This window comes from Bos javanicus, chromosome 10, assembly GCF_032452875.1.
Source record: "Bos javanicus breed banteng chromosome 10, ARS-OSU_banteng_1.0, whole genome shotgun sequence".
NCBI lineage: Eukaryota > Metazoa > Chordata > Mammalia > Artiodactyla > Bovidae > Bos > Bos javanicus.
In genome coordinates, this window is record NC_083877.1 from 16,163,994 (window position 1) to 16,186,299 (window position 22,306).

At 51.1% G+C, this 22,306-nt stretch overlaps 1 protein-coding gene across 3 annotated transcripts in view; it reads left to right on the forward strand.

Moving 5' to 3' along the window:
- Positions 1–454: 454 nt before the first annotated feature.
- PAQR5 (progestin and adipoQ receptor family member 5) overlaps positions 455–22,306 on the forward strand; it is a 96,927-nt gene continuing 75,075 nt past the window's right edge. Inside the window, exon 1 of one of the 3 annotated variants that reach the window (XM_061430210.1) lies at positions 455–582. The gene's annotated coding sequence lies outside the window, so the exon portion shown is untranslated. Of the gene's footprint in view, positions 583–7,955; positions 8,054–13,939; positions 14,271–22,306 lie in introns of those variants that run through there. The other 2 variants (XM_061430209.1, XM_061430211.1) reach the window with 2 other exon arrangements.

A 22,306-nucleotide genomic window follows, 5' to 3' on the forward strand; every position in this document is an offset into this window, starting at 1 on the left:
GCGGGTGCCCAGTTGTTTTTTCCCTGTGCTCCACCCCATGCATTCTTCTGAAGGGCAGGCTCAGTGGCTCTGCCCTCCAGGAGGCCTCGGGGCTCTCAGGCCTCTGTTCCTAGAAATGGAGGTGAGCGTGGAAGTTGCAGGGGAAATGGGGCCCATGGACACCTCCGACTCCACTTGGGTGCCAGGCTTGGCTCGCACCTCAGGCTGGCAAGTGGCGGGGCGACCCCTGGGACGTCACGGAGTCCGGCGTGGGTGGCTCTCTCTTAGGTGCAGGCCGGGAGATGCCGGCGGTGCCCCGCCTCGGCTCCGCCCCCGCCCGCCCGGCTCCGCCCCCGCCCGCCCGGCTCCGCCCCCGCCCGCCCGGCTCCGCCCCCGCCCGCCCGGCTCCGCCCCCGCCCGCCCGGCTCCGCCCCCCGCGGGCGGGATGGGCGGGGCCCGCGGGGAGGCGCGCCGACCGCCCAGCCAGGTGCAGCGAGCCGGCGGTCCAGCGGCACACGCGGCAGCAAGGAGTCCCGGTCTCCTCCTGCGAGTCCTGCGTCCCTGCGCCCTTTCTGCCGGATGCCCGGGACCCTCGGAGCCCAGGTAACCGAGGGCAGGACTGCCCCACGACGCGCGTCCTTCCGCCTCCCCGTCCACGCGCACCCCACTTCGGCCGCCGCCCCCTCAGGCTCCCTGGAGCCCGGCGGCGGCTCCCGGGGCGACTCTTGCAAAGTTTACTCCGGGACGGCCCTGCACCAGGCGGCCGTGAAACGCAGCCTCTTTTGCCCCCACTCCTCCGCCCAGGAGCCGATGCGAAGGTGGGACGGCCGCTACCCTGGCACAGGGTCCCTGCTAAGATCCGAGTGAAGTTTGCTTTCTAGCTTTTCCCGTCTCTCGCTCTTCTGAGCGTTTGCGTCCCTCCCCCTTGTCCCTCGATTCCTTAAGAAAAATATATATCCTTAGATGGGAACGGCAGAGTTGGCGATTTCTTAAGGGATGTTTACGTTTGTGCTTCCCGCCTCCCCCGGCCAAGATGTATGATAGGAGACTCGGCTGAGCCAGACCGGGTGCGGGTGAGGGGGCAGCCCTCTGCCCGGTTGAGGTGGGGTTCACCGTCAGGGCCCTGAATAACTGGGTGCCCAGCCACGAGGAGTTCCGGGCTTCTATCTTGCCTCCCTCAGGCCACAGCCCTGCTGGGCATCCTCCACACCCCTTCTCTCCCTTCCCCCGCTCCTCAAGATGATCACTAAGGAGAGAGGGTAGGCAGAGGGATAGAGGGTGGGCAGAGGCAGGGATTAGAGCGAGCTCTATAACCCTTGACGATTTGAACAGAACGGGCTTCCTCTTGCTTAGGTTTCGAGGAGCGCTCAGCTGTGTGTGAGGAAGAGGGTGAAAGATGGTCCTAACTATGCAAAGGCAGAGAGAACAGGTGGAGGAGGTCAGAGGATCAGAGAGGAGCTAACAGCACTCTCATGGGCGCTTCCCCGCCGCATTAACCAGTGAGGAAGTAGGTCTTTTTCCATTGTCAGATGAGCAAAAAGGGAGGCTCCAAGAGCTTAAGTAATTTGCTGGAGAAAAGTGGCGGACTTGGACCACAAACCACAGTCAGATTGTCGGTTCTCCATTTTGCTGGGTCCCCGATCAGCAAGCGTTCATTTCTTCTCTCCCTCCCTTGAGGTTCTTCCCCTGAAAGGGGTAGGCCCAGAGAAGCACACTTCCAAGAAGAAATAAAATCCGGTCAGGAAGCCCTTCCAAGAGAGGGCAAGCTCCTTGCTAAGCTACAAGGTCTGCAGGAGGCAGAGACTTGTTTTGCTCACAGCTATAGCCGGGGTGGCGCTAGTGGTAAAGAACGCCCCTCCCAGTGCAGGAGACTTAAGAAAGCCTGGATCCCTGGTTCGGGAAGATCCCCTGGAGGAGGGCATGGCAACCCACTGCAGTATTCTTGCCTGGAGAATCCCATGGACAGAGGAATCTGGCGGGCTATAGTCCATGGGGTCACAAAGAGTCAGACACGACTAAAGTGACTTAGCATACACACAGCCGTAATACCTGAAAGTGCCCCACAAGAATGGAATGAATTAACCTGAAATAGCAAAGACTCTTTTCCAGCTGATGGATCTTTGCCCTTGTGGAACAGAAAGAGCATTCTGATAAGTCAGACCAGAAAGGTGTCCTATGCCATTCCTGAAGGCCCTTGAAATCTTTACCCAACTTGTTTTTTTTTAAGCCAGTGAGCATGTCCATAATCCCATCCATCTTTCCAGACAGCTGGGCTTTCACTTCACCCTCTGTCCACTTCTGGTTAGGCTAGGAGAAGTAGCAGGTGGTGGGATACATGTCCAATATGGCCTTGCTCTAGGTCGGAGGCAGAGGGCCTTTGGCCCATCTATACAAATCTTACCCATTTCTCCAGGAAATCTTATTTGAAAATGCTAGTCTTCATTCCCTTCTTCCTCTCCTTACCAGTCCATGGGGCAACCATGGATTTAGGGAAGAGGACTCAATTTCTTCATCTGTAAAATGGGGACAATAGACTCTGCATGGTTTCATGCAAGAGTATGTAGTCCAAATGGCTCTGTGAGCTGCAAAGCAAACAGAGAAACATTTCCTCACATGTTTGTCTGTTAGCCTGACCTCCCTGGGTGGGCTATAAATTCCTTCCAGGAAGTGATCACTCATCTTGATGTCCCTCTAAGAGCACTCCTCATAATGAGCACACAGTAGGTTCACATGAAGTACTTATCAATCAAAAATAATCTCTAGAGGAAGAGAAATGGCTAAAAATTGGTGAAAAATCACCCCTCTCCAGCCATGTAAGGAGAAGGGATACTCTACAACACAGGGGAGAGTCTAGGAGGGACAGGAGGGGTCTGAGATCCAAGGCTAGCATCCAGTGGAAAGGCAGGGTGTAGCAGACTTTCTATGAGAGTGCCCTGAAGACATCTGAAGCTCTGCCAGGAACCCTATAACCTTGGATTCCTTAGCAGACGTGGTGTCTGCTTTGGCCTGAGAACAGACCAGAATACCCAGAGCTGGCCACTTGGAGAAGGCCACTGAGAGCATAGCTGGGATTCAAGGCCCCGCACTTGGCTTCCACCCCCACCCCACCTACCCCACCCCCACCCTTCACGCACACACACCAGTGGTTCCTACACTCATAGGCCGTGCCCGGCTTCCTACTGCCATCCCTGGCTCTTAATGAGAACCCAGTGGAGTAAGAGCTTGAGACCCAGCATATCTCAGTTGGAATAAGCCTTAGATTTCACAGTCTTACACCTCTTCTGTGCTTTCCTTTCCACAGCACTTATTACCGTCTAATATCCTGTATATTGTTCATTGTTGTTTGCTAAGTCGTGTCTGACTCTTTCTGACCCCATTAACTGCAGCACCTCAAGCTTCCCTGTCCTTCACTATCTCCCGGAGTTTGCTAAAACTCACGTCCATTGAGGCAGTGCTGCCATCCAACCGTCTCATCCTCTATCACCCCCTTCTCCTCTTGCCCTCAGTCTTTCCCATCATCAGGGTCTTTTCCAATGAGTCAGTTCTTTGTATCAGGTGGCCAAAGTATTGGAACTTCAGCACCAGTCCTTCCAATGAATGTTCAGGGTTGATTTCCTTTAGGATTGACTGATTTGATATCCTGTATATTTCACCTTTTTATCAGCTGTCTTCCCTGTTAGATGATCAGTTCCACGAGGGCAGGCCTTTTAGGCTGTTTTATTCACTACTCTATTTCCAGGAGCGAGAGCAGTGCCCTGTGTGCAGCGGGTGCTTATTTCATATATGTTAAATAAATGGACACATCCAGGCTGCCCTTCCTCATTGTACAGCTGGGGAGACTGAGGCCCAGAGATGAGTGACCTCTTTTTCTTTTTAATTTTTTATTGGAGTATAGTTGCCTTACAGTGTTGTGTTAATTTCTGCCATACAGCAAAGTGAATCAGCTATAGTTTTATATATATCCCCACTTTTTTGGATCTCCTTCCCATTTAGGTCAGCACAGAGCAGAGTTTCCTGTACTACACAGTAGGTTCTCAGTACTGATCTGTTTTATACCTGTGTGTGTGCTAAGTCGCTTCAGCCGTGTCTGACTCTTTGTGACCCCATGGACTGTAGCCTGCTAGGCTCCTCTGTCCATGGGATTCTCCAGGCGAGAGTACTGCAGTGGGTTGCCATGCTCTCGTCCAGGAGATCTTCCCCGCCCAGGGATCGAATCCCCATGTCTCCTGCACTGGCAGGCAGGTTCTTCACCACGAGTACCGCCCGGGAAGCCCATTGTATACACAGTAGTGTATAAATGTCAATCTCAATCTCCCAATTCATCCCAGCCTCCCCCTTTCTCCCATACCTTTGTTCTCTATATCTGTGTCTCTATTTCTGCTTTGCAAAATAAGATTGTCTAATACCATTTTCCTAAATTCTATATATATGCATTAATATGTGGCTTGTTTTCCTGACTTCACTCTGTGCGATAGTCTCTAGGTTCATCCACATCTCTGCAAATGGCACAATTGTGTTCCTTTTTATGTCTGAGTAATATCCCATTGTGTGTATGTACCACATCTTCTTTATCCACTCCTCTGTTGACGGACAAGCAGTGACCTCTCGAAGGCAGAGGTGGAGCTTTTCTTGGTTGGATTCGAGTCAATTCTAAGTTGGGTCTCTGTCCCAGGCACCAGGTTGCTAGGGGTGCTTAGGAGCTGCCTCAGCAAGAACCTTCAGGCCAACTGCCTCCAGTTACTCAGAGGGGAGCCCCTAGCCGAATATATCACCATCCACATAGAGTGATTTGAGAGAGCCAGATGGGGAGCGCTCCCCATCAGACCCTCATTCCCCAAAAGAAACTGCTGCTCTCCAGAGGTGGGCTATGCCTCTGTTAGTGATGAAAACAGTGCTCTCTCCAGGTAACCTTTTCAAATTCCCCGGGGCCCTGGAGAACCCAAGAGGACCAAAGTCAAGTCCCTGATGGCCCTGGGGAAAGATATAAAGCTTCAGGTCTGCTGGGGAAGGCTCACAGACCAGTCTGAGAAGGTGCAACCAGACATGTGGGCCCGGAAGAGTGAGGACATCGTTCTGCTCAGGGTGCCTGGCTCCAAGGCCTCCCTTAGGAATCCAATAAGTGGTTTACTGGAGGCTCCAAGAACTTGAATTTCCGGGATGCTGTGTCGGGACAAGCAGGTTGGAGAAGCTTGGGTGTGTGTGGGTGGGGTGGGTAGGGTAGAAGCTGGAACTTTCAAGGGATAGAAAATATGGGACATACATCCACACATTCACCAGCACTGAGCAATTTAAATGTCCCGTGCCCCGCCTCATTCTTCCAGCCACTGTTGTTTCTGCAAAGGACTTTTGTCTGTGTTCTAAGGGAAAACTCAAGTCTAAAACTCAAGCCATGTGGTGTTTATTGGAGGAAAAGACACTGATGGCAAGAAACCCTCCCAAAGAGGTTATTGCAGAAACAGGAGATGAGGTCCCTAGAGGTGTCTCTCCTCTTCACACTCACTGGAAATGTAGACCCTGCCTTTTCTAACTGCTTGGACAAGCAGGGCTTCATTTTTAGTAATAGTAATAAGCATTCACTGAATGCTAGTTGGGTGCCAGACACCCAACTAGTTCTAAGTGTTCTAGGTGCTTGTCCTAGGTAATCCTTACAACAACCATGAGGTTGAAACTATATCATCTCCATTTTATAGATGAGGAAACTGAGCCTCAGCAAGGAGCTATAACTTTGGCCAAGATGACAGTTGCAGGGAGAGGGGTAGCAGAATTAGTCTGGGTCCAGACACTGACGCCTCAGCCTCCATACCATGCTACTGCAGTCAGCCACATAGGCCACACAGACAGGACAGAGAGCCTGGAGGCCAGGGGGGTGTGCACACACATGGAGACAGGGGAAGCAGATCCTATGCAGGCCCCCATGTTAGATCGATAGGGAACTTCAGCGTTTCCCCTGCTATTGACCTCCAGGTCTTCTCCCATTAGCATTGTGATTTGCCAAATTAGGAGTTGGAATTGATGTTGGGAGAGGGACTCCTGAAGTTGGGCCTTGAAGGATGTGTAGGAGTTTACCAGCACGTTGGTAAAACTGGAGAGGAATGGAGCGGGGCAGGTAGAGGGAACAATGATAATACTTTGTGAAGAGATGAGTCTGTAATGGTGACTCCTCTTTCCGAGGCCTCTGCAGTTCCCCTGCCCCATTCTTGTTCCTCAGCCACTCCTCATGGCTCTCTTCCTGTGAAGAAGGGAGACCCTGACATGAGACATAGCTGAGACATTCCTGTTCCTTGCCTCCTCTTTATCACCACCATCGCTACAAGTCTGGTGACTTTCAGCAACAGTGGGTGGAAAAGTTTGCCTGTTATGATGTGTGTGAGTCAGTCTTTTATGAGTAACGGGTTTTCGTCATCAGTACTGTTGGGTGGACCTGCACCCTGGTGTCTGGGCTGTGGTGGGAGACATAATATTGGCTTCCGGGGTAAAAGGGCAAGGGTGACTCTAGGTGTCATTCTGAAATGGCATGGAGGAGCTCACAGGTGTGAGAGATCATTTTTGGCATCAAGGGAAAAAGCGTTCCTTCAAAGCAGTGATCCCAGGCATGGTTTCCACCATGCCCTGTCCTTCTGCCCAGGGTTTATCTTACAGAGTTGTTCCCTCTTCTGGCCTTGACCCCAGGCCAGGACCACCCCAAAGAGCTCTGTGAGGACTTATACAGTAAATTTTACCTAAGCCTCACATGGGCATTTTGCCTGGGCACACTGTAGCCCCCTAAGACATTCTTCCTCTTTGGTTATGTGGGAGCCCTGTGGTCAGGCTGGCCCTGGTGTGATGCATTGGAGCCTGCCAGAGGCACCAAGCCCAGCCATCATGAATTGTCTGGATCTCAGGGTTCTGAGTCCCTCTACTTGGCCAGCTTGCCACCAGTCTTTGAGTCAGTCACAGGAGTCTTGGGAGCTGAAGGCTGGAGTGGCTGGTGGGGAGCCCTGGCAATTCTAATTCTGACACGATCTGACTCACAGTATGGTTTTGGCCCTGTCCCTCTCTGGGCCCCCGTTTCCTCATCTGTAGAAGAGACAGCTTGGCTGGGATTGGGGACTGTTGACACTGTGGACCAGATACTTCTGTGCTGCCAGGCTGTCCCGTGCTTTGACAGCAGCCTCTGCCTTTTAGATGCCCGTAACCACCTCTCGCTTCTTTCTTGACAAACACAAATATCTCTAGATGTTGCCGATTGACCCCTGGCAGCAGAATCACCTCTAATTGAGAACCATGGGGTTAGATGATCTCTGAAGACCCTCCCAATGATTACCCTCCGGACCAGGAAGACACCTTTCTCTTTCAGCCCCGTTTTGGAAGTGAGGACTGTGTGTGTGTGAGGAACCTGTGTGTAGGATCTCCAAGGGCTTATGGGGGCCATGTGAGCTCTGAGAACAGGAAAAGTGCTGGGCCCACTGGTCCTCTTGCTGGGATCCAAGGCAAAGGTCTCTTTGCCTCCCAGACCTTGGGTTCCATAAGGAGGCAGGCGTGGGAGAAGCAGGCCTATGGTCGGCCCAGGTACTAAGGTCAGCAGCCTTCCAGCCAGTGACTAATCATCTCTACGTGCCCTGAGAAGTTGGCTCCTCCACAGTCCCCTTTCCTGCTGCCCTGGAAGGGGTCACAGGAAGTGAATCAGCGGCCACCCGCCACGCAGAGGAGGGAAGGCAGAGCACTGGGTGTCAGACCGAAGGGCTGTGCACTCTTACCCCAGCCCAGCCCTGGTTTTATTTTGTTTATTCCTCCTGAGTTAGTTGTTTATTAACCGTCCATGGAAGCCCCTTCTGACCTTTTTGCTTCATGGAAGGGTGAAGATTTATCTTCTCTAGGAATGGGAGGAGTTTCTCAATGAGCCTTAGCGTAAATCGCTGTTCTGAGGGCAACAGGCTGTGAAATTTGGGGTAGTATGAACCCAGAATGACCGGTCTGGGTTATTCATTCTTCTAATTCTCATTGAAGGATGAGAGACTGCTCTAGATGCTGCAGAAGGAGCAGGGAGTCAGACACAGCCCTCTTCAGCAGAAGCCTTCAGTCTGGGAGGGCAGAGGTCAGTCTGTAATTGCAGTGCACAGAGGAGGGTCTGGTCAGCTCCACCCAGGGTGTGAGGTAGGGGATCGGGGATGCTGGATGGGGCTGTGCCTGGGTTTGGGGAGTTAATGGTGGCGTACAGGGGATTTCAACAAGAGGAGCTTGGGTGTGAGTTTTGGTTTTTGCCTTTTTTGTGTGTGGTAAAATGTACACAACATATAGCTTAATTTACCATTTTAATCATTTCAAAGTGTGCGCTTCAGTGTCATTAAGGACATTCACATTGTTGTACAATCCTCATCATCATCCTACTCTTTTCACTTTACAAAATCAAAACTCTGTACCCGGTAAGCACTAACCACCCTTTCCCTCCTCCCCCTCTGCCTCTGGTAACCACCATGCTGCTTTCTGGGTACCTCATGTAAGTAGAGTCTTTTTTTTTTTTTTTTAGCAGAATCTTACAACATAAGGCTTTCTGTGTCTGGCTTCTTTCACTTAGTATTGTGTTTTAAGGTTTATTGGTGTGGTATACATCAGATTTTCTTTCCTTTTGAAGGTAAAATGAGATTCCAGTGTTCAATATACCATATTTTGTTTATCAAAGGACATGGGTCTCTTCCACCTTTAGGCTCTTGACAGTACAGCTTCCATAAACATAAATAGACAAATATCTGTTTGGGTCCCTGCTTTTAGTTCTTTGAGGTGTGTCCCCAGAAGTGGAATTGCTGGATTCAATGGAAATGGTACATTTCATTTTTTGAGGAACCACCATACCATTGAGGAAGAAGAGTTAGAACTAGATCTTAAGGATGAACATGAGCTTTTCAGGCATCTAAGTAGAGGAAGAGGAAGGGAGGGGGACAGGAAGGGGAAGAGGGAAGGGAGGGGGGAGGGCCTGAACTGCGGCAGGAGACGAGCAATGGTGTTTGTGCCTGGGGCTGGATACGGACCGCGGAGGGTGAAGGGTCTGGGACCAGGCAAGAAACTTGGGCTCCATGCTGTGGGCCGTGAGAAGCACTGAAGGGGGTTTTAATCAGGAAGTGATACAGGTGTGTTGTTATCTGAGATAGGCAGAGCTGAAAGTGATGTCACAGAGGGCCTGGCAGGGAAGGAGGCTTAAGGCAAGCACTGGAGCCTGGTGACTGAGTTGGGTGGAAGGAGCAGGTCTGGAGAGTGGGTGGGCTACACAGGGCACCGGGGTCTGTGCTGGGTGAGTAGTGGTGAGGCTGCTGGGTGAACTTAACAGGAGGAGCAACCAGTTTGACAAGATGATGAGGGCATATCCATTGGCTTGAAGGGGCCTGTGGAACCACCTGGGTGGAGACAGGATTTGAGGCGTGTGCAAAGCTATGCAGAGCTAGGTGCTGCAGCAAAGTGGCAGAGGCTGGTCCAGGGCAGGGAGAGGACCACCATCAGGTAGCACAGAGGATCCCACGAAGTTGGAGGCCAAGACATGGGGAGAGTGCTCTGCAGTACTGCCCATCCCTGCCCTGAGTATTTCATATCTCTCCATATGTTTTCACTACCAAACTCAAGGCTCTGAGCTTGAGGCTGGGCATGGGAATTGGAGATATAGCGATAAACCCAAGCCAGTGACTTTAATTTATTTATTCATCTCTTAAGGCTTAGAAGATGAAATTTGGCCAATACCTTTGCACAGTTAAATATTGACACGATGGTGATAGGCGCTCTTCAAGAGAAATGGAGCATGCTATGAAAGTATGTCATGGACACGTGATTTAACCTAGGGCAGGAGCTCTCACATCTCCACTCCCAGCATTCTGGATCAGATATCTCTTTGTTGTGGGGACCGTCTGGAGTGTTGTAGGATGTTTAGCAGCATCACTGGCCTCTCCCCACATACCCCAACCCCAGTTGTGATCATCAAAAACATCTCTAGACATTGCCAAATGTCAAAAAAAATCACCCTCATTTAAGAGTCATTGGTCTAGGGACTAGGAAAGGTCTCTTGAGGAAGTGGTGTTAATCTGAGTTCTAGAAGATAGATAAGAATCAAGATAAAGCAGGGATGAGGAATGGAGGAGAATATTCAAGGCAGAGGTAACTGGAGTGCAGAGGCCCTGAGGTGGGACAGCTTCCATTAGATGGACGGTAGTGGAGGAGGTGAAGAGTGGCCAGGTTCGAGGGTTATGCAGGAGGGAACACAGGCAAGGAAGCCATCCAGGTGTGGAGGATGAAACTGGCTGGAAGCTGGTGAGTTACATTTGGGGCCTGTTGTGTGGGAAACCAACACAAATGGGGGCCTGAGCTCAGAAGAGAGGTCCAGCTGGAGATGCATGTTTGGGAATGACACACATGTAGATGACAAGCTTAGCCTTGGGTAGACCAGGTGCCCAAGGGGGAGTGTGGCCCACAAAGAGCAGAGCAGAGAGGAGGGCCTAGAAGTGAGCTCCAGGGGTACTGGCATTCAGAGACTGGGCCTGGGGAGGCAGCCCAGAGACAGAGCAGGGACCTGGGGAGTGGAGTTCTGGGGGAGCCCGAGGATGATGAAGAAGAGGGGACCTGGCCTGCAGTGAGTCGCTGGAGCCTTCAAGTAAGGTGAGGACTGGGGCACAGCCACTGGATTTAGAGACCAGTGACTTGGTCATTCTGGGGTCGCGGAGGAAGGGCCAGGAGGGGACGGGGACAGCTGGCAAACAGCCTTTCCAAACGTGTCATCAGAAGGTGAGGAGAGAGCGTAGAAACCAGAAGGAAAGTGCAATAGGGAGGTTTTTGTTTTGTTTGTTTATTGAATCTTGCTTGTTTTGCCCCCATACCCACCTTTTTTTTTTTTTTAGAAGAAAAATGTATATGGTTCAGAATTCAAAAATTGTAAAGATTTCACAGTGAAAAAGTCTCCACACCCATCTCCTTTGGCTTCCCAGCTCCCTCTGCTCCTCAGAGGCAACTCTACCAGTTTCTTACATATTCTTCCAGAGACATTTCATGCGCAGATCAGTAAATGCATGCATGATCTGTCCCTAAAAAGGGAAGCAACACTGTGTGCATTCTCCTGTCCCTTGATCTTTTTCCACTTAGCTTGCTCTCTGTTTTTTAAACAAATTTATTTCTTATTTATTTCTTAATTTTGGCTGCACTGGGTCTTTGATGCAGCACATGGGCTTTCTCTAGTTGCAGTGAGTGGAGGCTCCTCATCGTTGTGGTGCGTGGGCTTCTCTTATTGCAGAGCACAGGCTCGAGGAGCTTGGGCTCAGTAGTTGTAGCTTGCAGGCTTAGTTATCCCCCGGCCTGTGGGATCTTCCTGGACCAGGGATTGAACCCGAGTCCCCTGCATTGGTAGGCAGATTCTTAGCCACTACCACTATGGAAATCCTCCACTTAGCTCTTTTGAGAAGCTTCCAGATAAGTTCATAGAGAGCTTGTCATCCCCCTATACAGCTAGGTAATGTTCCATGATATGAATGGCATGTAGTTTAGTTAACAAATCTCCTGTTTGGGGACATCACAATGTCCCTCTGAATCTTCTTGTGCTTTAGTCATTCTGCCGTGTTAGTGGGTACATGTGGGAAAAAGTCTCAGAAGTGGCACTGATGAGTCAGAAGCTTTGTGTGGTTTGTGTTTTGAAAGCCATCAGCAGATTGCTATCCATAGAATTTATAAGAATGTTCGCTCTTATCGGTAGAACACGAGGATGCTCATTTTTCTATACTCTCCAACATAGTGTTACCAGCTTACTGATATTTGCCAATCTGGAAGACAAAGATAGTTTCTTGACATCGTTTTAATTTGCATTTTTCTTGCTCTGAATAAGGCTGAACATGTTTTCATAGATGAGAGCCATGTGCATTTCCATTTCTATGAACTGTCTATTTGCATGTTTTACCCATTTTCTGTGAGGTTATTGGTCCTCTTCTCATGGAATTAGAGGTGATCCTTGTGTATTGGAGAAACTAGTCTTTTGTCTGGAATATAAAATACAAGCATTCCGCTACCCTCCCACCCGCCCCCCCCCCCACACACACACACACAGTTGATCAGGGAAGTTTTTTTGTTTTTGCTGCTATGTTTTCAGAATTATGATGTTCACTGGGGTGGGGGGGGGTGGTCCCTGGCTCAGGGGTCCCTGAGGAAGTGTTGGAGTAGGTTCCACATTAGGACCAGGACTGGAAACATCTCTGCTGTGTAACAGGCAGAAGGGCAGGTGGGATGAGGGTGCTGATGCCAGGAACTTGGTGGCAGCAAATTTGGAGAGAGAAGGCAGATGTCTTGAGTCCACCGAGGCATGGGATTGTGTTAACAAGGTATCCAAAAATTAAAGAACAGAAGAACTACTGTATTAGCAAAGAGTGGATGAACAAATGCTGGAACCTGAGCTGGATGAGGGGAAGTGAGGGGATGGGTATTCTGTGTTTCCTTAGATAGTGTCTTTTCTGTTTGGCACATGCTAATCAGTGGGCCGAGCTGATGGCCAACAAGGTTGCGTTTTCCCTGTGATCAGACTCCATACTCTGAATCCCCTACTTATCTTACTCTCACATGCACCATATATTTCCCCTGCCCTAAACCAACCCAGTGCCAGGTCCCAGGCAAGTAGAGACAGCCCCAGTGCCCCCACGTCTGCTGAAACTATTCAAACCAGCCAATCCTGAGCTGCCTTGCCTGCCTTTCCCATGGAAACCCCAGTAGAGGCTCTGGCGGCAGGCCTTCCCCTCGCTTCTGCTTCTGCCTCTTGACCAAAGCCTGGTGCTCCACTGTGGTTCCATGTGCTGGGAAATGTAAGTAGAGCGTTCTTTTGATGTCATTAGCCTCCCTATGTGCCATGCAGACACCATAAATTAAAATCCTGTGGGTACAGTTAAGAGGGACCCTTGGAAGGACAGAGTCTGAGGGTGGGTGAACTGCAGGTCCCGGGGAGCCTGCAGAGCCGTCAGTGTGAGTGCTTAAACAAACAGGCTCTCGGTGTGGTCTTCCTAAAGGAGGTGTCTCGAGATGAGGATAGCCGTCATGGAAGGGCAGGAACACAGACAGGGAGGCACAGGGAACCGTGTAGGTGCAGGTGGGTGGGGGGTGATCAGAACCAGGAGGCTTGAGGGCAATATATAGAGAAGGTGAATCTGAATGCATGTGGGGAAGGAGGGAGACATGGAGCCAAAGAGGCAGGCTGAGTCCTGAGGCTACTTCTTGGAAGACAGTCTTTAAATTCCCAGGAGCAGTCTGACTTTACGTTGATTCCCTTTGTGAGTTCAGGGGAGGGCTCTGGAGCTGCGGATGAGGAGAGACCTGGACATGACATGAGTCCACCTCTGGCCTTTTAGTGCTAGGCTAGCAAACGCCTGTCCCTGGATGGACTCAACTATCCGCCTTCGCTCCTGAGACTTGCTGCCACCACCTCCTGGCACCGGCACCCTCCTCCTCCTGCCTTTCTGCCTGTTGCACTGCAGAGGTGTACCCTCCTGTCTCTCGTCCCCCCACCCTCTTGGTGCTTTCTGCCTACCCCATGAAGGCCCCCTCATCCTTGCCAGAGCCTCCCTCCACTGGGATCAGAAGCCCATCCGGTTCTTCCAGGGGCATTGGATTTGAGAGAAGAATTCTTGAAGACCAGAAGGCTTTACAACATGGAGAAGAGAGGAATAATGGTAGAAGGATTAGGAAGAGCACTGCTGTATTGGAGCTGGGGGCTGCAGTCCACAGTGTCTCGGATCACACAGAGTGTGTGTGTGTGCGTGTGCACCAGGGGGAGGACTTGCCCATTCTAGTCATGCTGGTCCACCTCCCAGACCTGGGCTTCAAGTCAGTATATCCACTGGAAGTTCACAAACACATGCTCACACTTGGCCATCACTCAAGCTACCTGGCAATTTTTCTCTTATTGTTGCCTTGAGAGTTATTGACCTTTTGAGAGTGGAATTTGTGGGGAAATAACCTCACTTTCAGCTCATGTTTACCTTGCTGCCCTGAACTCTGACCTGGGCTGGGTGTCGTAGGTCTTACAAGTCTGTCGCGTCTGTTCTGCTTCCCCAGCAAAGATACCATGTGCCCCTTCTCCAGTAGGCTCGATCGTCCTAGACGCCAGTGCAGAGAATGAAGGGAAGCCAGCTGGGCTGTGGTTGGCAGAGACGACTTCTAGAAACAGGAAGAGCTCGAGCAGACTGTGGGTCTCCTCAAAGGGGAAAGAAGGGGCGGGAGCCCCACAAGACCAGGTGTCCCAAGGGAGCTTGTGCATCAGGTCCCCCCGGGGTGCAGGAAGATGGTGATGGCTGCTTTGGCGGTGACAGGTGAGCTGTTGGCAAGGGTTGGGGCAGGAGACAGGGAGCCCCTGTGGGCTCTCTCAACAGTGTTTCAGCCTCTTTGACAGGCAGGGGAGCCTTGGGGGGCTGCTAGCTGGATGAACTGTGGCTTTGCACTTCTGTGAGGGATGATGAGGCTTTGAAAATGCTTCCAATTGAGCAGTTGTTGTCCCTCGAGTATCCTTCACTGGCCCTCGGGGCAGGAAACAAGTGTTTGTTTCCCCAGATCAGGGCCCAATAATGCTTCTCTCTGGGGTCCTTTCTTATGACGGGCATTGCTGGGGAGCAGTGGCTCTGAGAAGGGCACCAAGAAGGGAGGGCATCTGTTTCTGAAATATGGGGCATCAGCAGTTGAGTTCTTTGACAGTTTTGGTATGCATCCTTTCTAGAACCTGAGAGATTTTCAATGGTTTGAAACCACCATTTTTTTCAATGGTTGGAAAAAAAAAATTGTAAATAATTTTAAAAAAAAGGAAATTGTGTGAAGGAGGATGAAACATTTGGCTTAAACGTGAGGCTGGGGGAGGACTTGGGAGGAAGGGAAAGTGGCTGTTGTCTTTGTCCCTCCTCCCTCTGGGACTGGTTTGCTTTAATCTTCACTGTCCTCCCAGAGACAGTTCTTTGAGTCCAGCAGATGCCCAGTTGCTGGAATCTTACTTCTAGGCTGTCCCTTAGCAAGACTGGGGGCTTCTGGGCTTACCCTAAGACCAGCTTGCTGGGTGACCTTGAGCAGGCCTCCTGACATCTCTGGCTTATACCTTATTCTCTTCTGGAAGCATCAGTTTTGTCCTTTGGGTTTTGTGTGTGTGTGTGTGTGTGTGTGTGTGCACGCACTTGTTAAGTAGCTTCAGTCGTAGCCAACTCTATGTGACCACATGGACTACAGCCAGCCAGGCTCCTCTTGTCTGGATTCTCCAGACAAGAATACTGGAGCGGGTTGCCATGCCCTCCTTCAGAAGATCTTCCCGACCCCGGGATTGAACCTGTGTCTCTTACATCTCTTGCATTGGCAGGCAGATGTAAGAGACAAGCCAGACACTAATGCCTCTTGGGAAGCCCCTTGGGTACTTTATGGTCTCCTGTTAATGATCAAGTCTGCTTATCACCCTCCAGATTTCTTTCAGGGCCTGAAAAGAACAGAAGGGGAGTCTGAAGAAGTGAAGTCCAGTGGTCAAGCTCTCAGGGGCAGCCGGTCAATGGAGGGAGGGGTCGGGGGACACAGTCTCTGCCCTGCCTGGGCCTCCACCCTACCAGCCTGGGTGTACTGTGACCATCCTTCCTTGTGCAAAGGCCTCAGATTTGACTTTCAAAGAGAAAACACCTGTCCTGATAAAGTGGGCCTTGTTCCATTCCAGTTGGCTTTGTTCAGGCTCCTGGGCTCAGTTCCTGTGTCCTGCTGGTGTGGGGAGGACAGAGGCTGGGCAGGGTCTCTGGGGGGTTGATCAAAGCAGACGATCCCTGCTTTGAGAGGGCCGAAGTGTTTTGCACACCCAGTGGTGCCCAGCGTGTGTCCGCGCTGGTCTCTGAGCGCCTCCTGGTGCCGGCAAGCCTCACCTCCTCGGCGTTCTCACTCTAGGATGTGCAGACTGAGGTGCAGATGGTCACGCAGCTCGTGGGGTCACCCGGGCCTCGCAGGGCCACTCAGTCAGCCGTGACCAGGTCCCCTGATTCCTTGCCCAGTGCTCTCTTCCCACAAAGATGGGCCTTTGTTTATGATGGGCCTTAACAGAGCTGGGTTCCCTGCCCTGTGCTCCACCCCTCCTGCTCAGATGTATCCCCCAGCCAACATAAGTTATTGTGGAAATGAATTCTCTATGTGCTGAAAGGAAGACCTGGGACTCGGCATGAAAAGTAAGAGGGAAAAGAATTTCTCCAATGGTTTCCGCTACTCCCATGACACCTCTCCTCTCTCCAAAGTATCAGCATGTTCCTTAGGGCCTTCTTTAAAGGCTCAAAGAAGTGAATCTCTAATGGTGAAATTTCTAGCCTCGCAGTATGGAAGGGAGCCCCTGATTCACACTGCAGAGGTGACCACCTTCTTATACAGATACCAGCCCTGTGTGACGTTCCTAGGCCAAGAAATAAGGGACCTATCTTCAGGCATGTTTCCGCCTCGATGGTCCTTCCTGCTTCCCAGTACTCTGTGGGACACTGTGGGGATATGTGATAGGAAGAGGCATGTTAACCCTGGACATGATTTTCCCTTTCTCACTTTTCATTCAGTCTGCTTGAAGTGCAGGAGACCTGGGTTCAATCCCTGGGTCGGGAAAATCCCCTGGAGAAGGGAATGGCTACTCACTCCAGTATTCTTGCTTAGAGAATTCCATGAACAGAGGAACCTGGTGGGCGACAGTCCATGGGGTCGCAAAGGGTTAGACATGACTGAATGGCTGAGTGACTTTGGCTTTCCCAGCTTTCCACCCCTGGGCAAAGTGCATCACTGCCCACAATAAGCAGAGGCTGTCGGGACTCTGGGGGCAGGCAGGGATGGCCGGGGATGGCTGCAGCCAGAACCTGCACCCACTGTCGCCAGCTGGCTGATCCAGCACTACTGGCCTCTAGCAGATCCTGCCGGGTTCTAGGCCGGCCTCCAGACAGGGCTCAAGGCCAGGCTGCAGCCGCGGGGGCCTCTGGCAGCAGAGGTCAGGCAGGGCAAGGCTTAACTATTTACACCTTCCCAGCTCTGGCTGCACCTTCTTGGGGGCTGATTTGAAGGCACCTATTATTGTTTTCATTCTTCCTGGTATTTTGAATAATTCATTTTTCCTCAGTCCTTAAAAAAAAAAAAAAAAACCTGTGCTTAATAATACTAGAATAATGACCTTGTGTCACATTTTGCCACTGGGGCTCTTAATCTACTGCTGTATTCAAATATTGTGAAATGTGTTGCTTTTGACATTGGGTTAGCAGGAAGAATAGTGTCCTTGTGAGGAGGAAGGAGGATCTGTTTTGTGGTTTCCCTTGTAGCCTGCGACAGCCCAGCCAGGAACATCGTCCGTCATAATAATGTCATACAGGCAGGCGACTTTATGGACGCTTACTGTGCACCTTGGCCTTAACACAGGCTCTTGTTAATGCTTGAAACAGGCCAATGACATAATCACTCTGAGGATTATAAAGAGCCTATGCAATGTAGGAGAGCCAAGTTCGATCGCTGGATCAGGAAGATCTCCTGGAGAAGGAAATCCCCAGGGGACTTTCTGATCCCTGCTTTAATATTCTTGCCTGGAAAATTCCACAGATAGAGCCTTGTGGTTGACAGTCCATGGAGTCTATAAAAGTTGGATACAACTGAGTGACTAACACACACACACCTGGAGGCTGATTGTGAAAATTCATTGGAGTGTAAAATGCCCATAAAAGTCTTGGAATAGACCAAGTACTCAGTAAGTAGAATTTCAAATCACCATCGTCATCCCCATTTACAGAGGAGGAAAGTGGGGCCTAGAGAGATCTCAGGACTCAAAGCCAGGTCCCCCTGACTCCAAGGCCCAGACTCTTTCATCACTGATGGGAATAATTGCATATTATAGAGGTTCCTGCCATCTAAGCTTCTCATTGTCTGTGGGGCCACCTGTAAAGTCACATGGGCCCTCTGTTCTTCCCCTCCCCCCTGGGCCCCATATCCTTCTCTGATCCCCAGTGTCCTCTAGTCTCCGTTGAAGGTCTGGGCACATGCCAGTCCCCTGCCTGGTCCATGTGACTTCCTCCTGCCAGTTACACCTCCCTGGCTGCCCATGACAGTTTCCCCTTGCTTGTGGGCTGTGTTCTCTGGGTAATAATTACATGAAATGGCTCACTTGCCAGCTTGATCAGTAAATAATTCCCCCCCAGTCCCAATGGGTGAAGCTCAGAGTTAATGATTGCCAAGGAAAGCTGCTCAGAATGCAAATCATCTGAGGAGGGAGGCAGGAGGGAATGCTGAGCTCCGTGACCAGGAGGAGGGATGCACCCGGGGGCTCCCTGTGCTCTGCCCCCGCCCCCAGCTGTCCTCCCATCTCTTGTCTCTGAGTTCAGCAGCAGCAAACCTCCCTGCTGTGGCCGGCCCATTTCCCCTCTCTGGGCCTTTGCTCGCAAGCTCCTCTCCCTTCCCTCCTCTCTGCCAAAGCAAGTGCTCCCCCTCATTTGCGGCCCACTTCCAGGGCTGCCTCCCCCGGGAGCCTTCTCTCACTGCTCCCACATCCTTGCTCTGGGCTCCTTCTCAGGACTCCTCGGTCACAGCACAGGTCTTTTCCGAGTGCTCCGCTACATGTCAGATGCAGTGCTTGGTTCTGGACACCCATCATGGAGCAAGGTGGGGTCAGATGTAGTCCCGGAGCACTCATGCAGCTTGAAGTGCAGCAGGGAGGCCCAGAGGACCTGGGAACAGAGGGCAGGTCAGGGGCACTGGAGCCGGATGGAGTGGGGCTCGGGCGGACACTGAAGGTGCGGTGGAATTTTCCAGGCAGACATGGAGGGAGGGCAGAGGCATCTCAGAGCAGAGGGACCAGTGTGTACAAAGTACAGAGTGGTTTGGTTGGATGATGTCTCAGTTGTGGAGGGGAGTCACCTGGGAATCACCCAGGTGGGTGTGTCCAGGAGGCCGGCGGCCACTCAGAGAAGTCTGCCTCCCACCCTCCGTGGCTCCTTCACAGTTTCACTACTGGGCAGAAAGAAGGGATTCTTCTCTGTGAGGGTGGCCATGCTTTCCTGTACCACCTGCTCACCAAGCGATGTGGATTCCAACCTAAAGTCTTGCAGTGTGCGGTGAATTCTGGGCCGTGTAGAGGTGACTGATCTCAGAAGCTCAAGGCAGTGGCTTCCGCACTGGGGCTTGATACTGGGAATGCCACCCAGGTTCCCCTACTGGGGCATCTGATTGAAAAAGCGTGAGATGGACTGACCCAGTAGGTTCATGTGTTCACAGCCCCTGGGTTATTTGAGTGCACGGGTGAGTTTGGGACTTACCGCTAGAGTGCTTTTCCAGGCTCCTGCCTCTAACTTCACCCCGTCTCCAGCGTGAGCACCCCAGGCCCCACCTGGACATTTTCCCGTGGGGAGCTCAGTGTGCATGGAGCAGCCCCCTTGCTGGAGAGCAGTGCCTCTGTGGCTGGAGCTGACACCTGCCTCCCAGGAGCTCCATCTCCGTGGGCAGGGGGAGGGTGCCTTGCTTCTGCCCTTGCGGGCTGCATGGCCTCTTACAGGCTTCCAGGGCTGCCCCCTCCTCACCCCGAGTCCTCCCTGGGTCTCCCTGCTTTCCTTCCTCCTGTGATCTGGGCTCCATCCCACAGGCTGACAGCCTTATCTTAGACTTCAAGTTTCTGATCAGATTAGTAGCCTGGGAGGAGAGTGCAGATAGGATCGTGCTGTCCCCAGAAGCCTGACACTTCCTGTTGGGGTGAGGGGAAGCCCAGCAGTCAGGGCCTAGTTCACCTGCCATCAGGTCGGCAGGGACTCACCCTTTTCCACCCTCGGGGAACGGACCCGCCTGCTGCACTCACCCTGGAAGCCAACAAGCTGTGTGGACTAGGCACCCTGGTCCTGATTCTCCAGGGCACAGTGGTGGACCAGCTCAGCTCTCACCTTGGCCTAGAATCTGAGCATTCTCACCCTGGCCATGCTGTAGGGTCAGCTGGGCTCCTCCTCCTCTCCCTGACCTTCGGAGGGCTTTGCTTAAGTGAGCAGTGGGTCCAGGCATCAGTGCATCATAAAACTCCCTGGGTAGTTTTAGGGCTTCTCAGGTGGCTCAGTGGTAAAGAATCTACCTGCCAATGCAGGAGACATGGGTTTGTTCCCTGAGTCGGGAAGATCCCCTGGAGAAGGAGATGGCGATCCACTCCAGGATTCTTGCCTGGAGAATCCCATGGACGGAGGAGCCTGCAGTTCATGGGGTCGCAGAGTCAGACACAACTGAGCACGCACGCACACTCAGGTAGTTTTAAGGTGTATCCAGAGCTGAGGACCATTGGGCTGGATGCCTGAGACCCACCTGTCCAGCTCAACCGTGTGTTACACATGGTTACACTTGAAATAGTCACACTTGAGGAAAACAGCCGAGGCTGTCTTGTATATATCACCTAATACTAGAGTACATCTTTGTATTTTATAAGAAGGTATTTAAAAATTTAAATCAGTAAAAACAAACATGTAATAATTTTAAAGACAAGAAATGTGTAATATTTTGGAACCTCAAGTAAATGTAAAGAGAAAAACAGACCCTGTCAGGTAACGAAAATGACATATTCAAAACATTGAAATCTGTATATGTTAAAAACACAAAATCTAGTCATGAGAAAATGGAAGACGAGCTATTATTTTATTCCTTCTAGAGCAGAATCTTAACATCAAAGTTGGCAGACTCATTAGGTCACAAGTATCTTTTGCTATAAAATTTTCTAGAGAAAGCTTTTCCTGACCCTCCCTTAGTTGAGGAATGGTAGGAAGATGTATCTGTGAGATATCTTCAAATATTTTCCGCTGACAAGGCCTTTGGGCTTTTTTTCCTGGGACTGCAGTCCTTTATTTACAAGGAGCCATAGTTTTTGCTTCTAAAGCGTTTCCGGTTTGTCCTTCAGTTCTTCAGTTTTATCTTGTTCAGATGGCAATTCTGACGCAACACTTCCTGTATCAGTTTCAAAACTGTCATGTTGATATTCCACATGTGAGGAAAGTCTGTGAACAGAGTACTAATTATTCTTGCAACAGCATTTTGCTTTGTCTGCTTCCATGCAACGCCTGAGAAGGACTCAAGACGTGTTTCACATTTCAGCAGGATTTTTTTTAATGTTGTAATTATCTCCTTTTAAAAACATAGATTTTGAGAGATTGGTATAATGAACTATCATGCTTGGCCTCAACAGTGATCAGCTCATGGCCAGTCTTGTTTCTCTGGTGCCCACACCCACGCACCCTGCGCCTGCAGCTTCTCTTGAAGCCGATTCAGACGTCATCTCATCTCTGTGATTACTGCAGTGTATATCTCTAAGTTAAAAGGGCCCTGTAAAAAAATGTAACCATCATACTATTATTACATCTTAATAATTGATCGTTTCTTGTTATCAAGAATTTCTTTTATCGGCATTCAGATTTTCCCAGTTGTCACATGTATTTTTTTTTTACAGTTGGTTTGAGATTTCAGATCTTAAAAATTTTGAAATGAAAATTTTAGACCAAGTGAAATAGACCATTTGGGCTGGAAGTGCAGGATTCATGAAGAGAGCATGCAACCAACTGGGTGAAAGTTTCTAGGCAAAGGGACCAGACCCTGCTTGTAGGTTTCAGAGTGTGGTAGATGGGAGAATTGTTCAGTTGTTCGGTAAACATGTGTTCATTCCACAGTGGCACTGTGCCCGGTGCTGGGCGGGGCACCTCAGACACAGCAGTGAATAAGCCAGGCCCCACCAGCCTTGACTCAGGGGAGCCAGAGCACAAGCATTTCAGTGTGAGGTTTATAAAGGGAGCGCTACAACCCTTGCAGGTGATACTGGGGGTAGCCTGGAGCCATTACTGGATTTCATCAAAAAGAGAAGGTGGAGGAAGGGGTGTCTCTCCCGGAGTAAACCGCAAGTGCAAAAACATGGGAGTGTGGAAGTCCAGTGCGTTCAAGGACAGTGGTGGGTGCTGGGGCATCGCGGGTGTGGCAAGGCTGCTGAGAGGTGAGGCTGCTGCTGGCTTGAGGGTGTGTCTTTAAGGAGCGGGGTCCTCTGGGACCTTCCAGAAGGGACCCCAGAGTTTTGTTGTAGGAACATAAAGGGTACACTGTGAGTCAGGGAGCCTTGCAGGAACTCTGAGGAGTTATTTGAATTTCCCAGCCCTTCCTGGGTTCCTGCCTCCTCTAGACTGGAGTCCCACTGGGACAGGCCTGTATCAGCCTGGAACTGTATATACCCAGCGCCCAGCACACAGAGCAGATTCACTGTGTCTACTGCCCATGAGCTTACTGTGCTCCCAGTGCAGGACACCCCTGTCCCCCACCCTGTTCACCGCACCTGGAACACAGGGAGCCCCCTTAGGCCTTCCACTTGGGGAAAGGCAGTGGCGTCTCC